Raw genomic sequence first — 5,000 nt, forward strand, 5'->3', positions numbered from 1 at the left:
TCTTCATTATAAATTTCACGCCACTTCCCGCATCGTTCACGCCAGTTCACGCCAGTTCCCGCACTGTTCACTCCAGTTCATTCCAGTTGGCGCATCGTTCACGACTATTTCACGGCCATTTAGTGCGTGCCAATGCGTGCCACAAACTTTAAACATTTCAAAGTTCTGGGCACACATGGCACGCATTAGTACGCTCTGGTACGCGAGTTCCCGCACTGTTCACGACATTTTCACGGCTCGTTCACGCGAGTTCGCGCATCAATGCGTGCCAGTGCGTGCCACGAATGCGTGCAAGTGTCAGGTACCCTTCACGGTCCCGGCTGGGATCGATTTGCTAAAAAGGTTCACAATAATATAAGACGTGTATAAAAATTGGTATATTTTCTAGGCCTACATATTTTTTTTCTAATTCCGGCTATAGATTAAGGAAATGAACTGTAAGAAAGATGCTTTATTTGTTTTTCAAGCTAGAGTAAGCATGAGATGTAGGTTTATGGTCCTAACCATGTTTGGTTGTTTGGATTTTTGTAAGACCTTTTTTTCCCGTGAAAATATGCATTGGCATTTCATTAGATTTTTTAGAATGATAGAGTTGAGTACATAATGTGAACCGAATATGCCCCTACAGTTTATCTAGGCTAATCTGTCTCACTTTTCGAAATACTTAAAGAATTATGAAATAGGAAAATCACAGTCTCTACCCTGTTGAGTAATTATATCTTCAGCCCTCAGTATTTATCAAAATCATAAAAAAAGGAGAATAGACCAAGTAAATACTTTGAAGATATGTAGGAGTGATAAAAAGGTTAGAATAGTTGAAAGAGAGGATCAGGATATTTGAAGGTGGTTTTTCATGGATAAATTATAAACTTATTTATAGCTCAATAGTGTTGAAAGGTATTAGGAGAGAAATGTCTCGAAACGTTTATAGATATTGTGTGAAAGGTGTATTGGACTGGGAGGATCTTTTAACCTGGAAGAGATAGGGAAGAGGGATATAGGGATACACCCTGAATGGCATTACGTGTGGAGAGAATTGACTCTACTGGTGGGTCTCCTAGGTGAAGGACACCCCAAAATCATTGTTCTCTAATCTTTGGTAGTGCCATAGTTTCTGTACCATGGTCTTCCACTACCTTGGGTTAGAGTTCTCTTGCTTGAGGGTACACCCAGGTACACTATTCTTTCTTCATTGTTTATATATAACAGATATGTTTAAACGTTGTTATTGATCTTCAGATATTTTATATTGTTATTCATTACTTTTATATAGCCTTTATAGTTTTTTCCCATATCTACTTTCCTCACTTGGTTATTTTCCTTCTTGGAGCCATCGGGCTTATAGCATCCTACTTTTCCGATTAGGGTTGAAGTTTAGCTATGGTTCAAGAATTGAAGGTTGTGACTCGTGTTAAATTTCTTTGGAATCATCATATATATATATATATATATATATATATATATATATATATATATATATATATATATATATATATATATATATATATATATATATATGAATCTCAGTGTTCTCAGGTGTATGAGGACGGAGGAGAATGTGGAAAGAATAGGCTAGACTATTCGGTGTATGTGCAGGCAAAGGAAAAATTAACCGTAACCATAGAGAGGGATCCAATGTAGCTCTGTATATCCAGTCAAAGGACCCAATAACTCTGTAGCGGTACAGTATCTGAACAACCCCTCTCTCTCTCTCTCTCTCTCTCTCTCTCTCTCTCTCTCTCTCTCTCTCTCTCTCTCTCTCTCTCTCTCTCTGTATATATATATATATATATATATATATATATATATATATATATATATATATATATATATATATATATATATATATATATATATCCAATGTAATCACGGAGTTATTATCATGAATCATGAACATGTTGAGTTGCAAAAGATCTTGAACACACTCACTTCGAGGAAAATAAATATGAACCATCTTCTGGGAATAGAGGTTTCTCAGTTAATAAGCCGAATCAACAAGCGCTCGAAATATCATTGCTCATTTTAGATCTTCAAATTTGCAAATTTGAGCATGAATAAGAACTCAAATTTGCACATTATTAATGCACTTCTTTGTCTACATCTTTTCCCACTTTTATGTGGGGTTGATGTTTCTGGTCAGTGTTCTCCATCTACCTCTGCCCCCCACTTCATCACCGGTTAATCCCTTTGATCGAAGGTCATCCTTGATACAGTCCATCCACCTTCGCTTTGGTCTCCCTCTCCTTCTCGATCCATGTACCTCCATTTCCATCACTCTCCTCCCAATATACTGTTCATCTCTTCTCATGACATGACCATACCACCTCAGTCTACTTTCTTGGATCTTATCTGATAGTTTTCTAACTCCTGTGGTACCCCTAATTACTTCTTTCCGTATCTTATCTCTTCTTGTCACCCCACACATCCATCTCAACATTCTCATCTCTGCCACATCCATCTTCTTCTCTTATGTCTTCTTTATTGCCCACGGGTCCGCTCCATACATCATTGCCGGTCTCACAACTGTCCTGTGTACTTTACCTTTCAACTTAACACCTATTTTCCTGTCGCATAGTACTCCACGCTCTTTTTTCCAATTCTTCCATCCTGCTTGTATTCTGTGGTTTATTTCTGCCCCCAGATCACCATCCTCTGCAACTGTTGATCCTAAATACTTGAAATTTTCAACTCTTTTTCAATCTCTCTCCTTGTAAACTAACTTCCCCACTCTCGCCATTTTTCAATCTCAAATACTCTGTCTTTTTCCTGCTGATCTTCAATCCTCTATTTTCCATTTTTCTTCTCCACTCCTCCAGTTTCTCTTCTACTACCTCTCGCCTAGTGCTACACAGTATAACATCATTAGCAAAAAGCATACACCAAGGAGACTGATCTCTAATACCTTGTGTCACTACATCCATTATTAATGCACTAAAAAGAAAAAATACCCTTTTACACAGTCATGATTATTTCCGGTTTATATTGTTTACTGAATATACTTTGTCATTTGGTGGCTCATTATTTTAGTTTGCAATTAAAGTGTACGGATCACTTGCAAATATCACGTACCTTATGAAGTTCTTTAATAAAATTATTTCTTCTCTGACAGCTGAATACCCAAAAAGATTGTTAACCCACCGGTTGGTTGAAAAAAAAAATAGGGAAAGTACCTTTCTCTCCTTTTTTTTAATAGTTTTTTTTTTTTTTTAATTGTTTTATAACTACGATAAGTTCTACTGAGGGTAATTTGTACTAGATACCTAATCACAAGTTTCATGATAGAATTTATCTAGATATTTTTTGCGAAAGCAACATTTCTTAGATGATACCTAGTGATTTGAACTAGATTTTTCCTTTGACCATTGAGAGAAATTGCAGTGCAGTAACACACCTATTTTGCATTTTAGATGCGGACAAATGCCGTTATTATTATTATTATTATTATTATTATTATTATTATTATTATTATTATTATTATTATTATTATTATTATTATTATTATTATTATTATTACCCAATTTACAAACCTAGCTAGAAAAGCAAGGTGCTATAAGCCCACGGGCTCCACAGGGAAAATATCCCAGTGAGGAAGAGAAATAAACTACAGGGAAAGTATTGAACAATTAGAATAAGATATTTTAAGAAACGCTAAAAAATTAGAATAGATCTTTATGTATAAACTATAAAAACTAGATGAAGAGAAATAAGATAGAATAGTGTGCCTGGGTGTACCCTCAAGCAAGAGAACTCTATCACAAGATAGTGAAAGACCATGGTACAGAGGCTTATAGCACTACCTAAGATTAGAGAACAAGGGTTTGATTTTGAAGTCTTATAGAAGAACTGCTTACCATAGCTAAAGAGTCTCTTCTACCCCCTACCAAGAGGAAAGTAGCCACTGAACCATTCTTAAGTAAAAATACTATTTGAACCCATAGGTGGGCCAAATGTCCGAAATTCATGCATCTTTTGCAATCAAATTTTACGAAAACATTTGCATAAAACTTATTGGACATTTTCACTTTAATAACCACTTAGTAGATTACTGTCTGCTTAGATGAAATTGAGAGTATCATCTACGATTAAATCTCGGTATTATTTAATCCTATTTAAAATATATTAAGAAAAATATCAATAGCCATTCAATCTCCAAAGAACTTTTCAAAGAGTCCGTTTGCAATTTATTCACAAATATTATTTGTAAAGTACGATTACTCTTGATATTAAGGTTGATGAAATCATCATTCTCGGTCAAATCGTATTTGAATTAAATCATATAGCTGTATAAACATAGATTATATTGGTTATTTCAAATATTTCGTCTATAGCCATATGATATAAATAGAATTTGATAGGGATTTACGTCGTGTAAATATACATATGTTTACCATCAAAATAACGTTTTCTCATATCACTATTCGTTTTCTATGAAAATAAAAGCAGAGACTGGTGTAAATTTGACTGGGGATTACGTTCACGTAGTAATTTTGGACACCCTCAAAACACTTTAGCCTACTTGCACCTATTATTTGTAAGCAACTATTACGTAATGAATAATTGTTATACAAACATATTCTAAAAACCATTTTAATTCAACCATCCACTATCTAAAAACCAAGCCTTGGTGGATGTGACTGTTTGGACAAAACATCTCAGATCCGTAAGATTCCGTTAACACACAGGTTGGCCAAGGTACCAGCCACCCATTGAGATATCACAGCTAGAGATACTGTGTCCTTTGACTGGGCAGATAGTGGTACATTGGAAACATCTTTGGTTACGGCTCATTTTTTTTCCCTTTGCTTACATATAGCCAGCCTACACCTACACCGAGTAGTCTGTCCTATTTTTTTTATACATTCTCCCCTTTCCTCATACACCTGATAACACTAACTTTACTTTGTCTGCATCTTTTCCCACATTATGTGGGGTCGATGTTTCTGACCAGCGTTCTCCATCTACCTCTGTCCTACCCCAGCATTAATTCTAATCTCACAATT

Source organism: Palaemon carinicauda, chromosome 5 (assembly GCF_036898095.1).
Source record: "Palaemon carinicauda isolate YSFRI2023 chromosome 5, ASM3689809v2, whole genome shotgun sequence".
In the NCBI taxonomy this organism is placed as follows: Eukaryota; Metazoa; Arthropoda; class Malacostraca; order Decapoda; family Palaemonidae; genus Palaemon; species Palaemon carinicauda.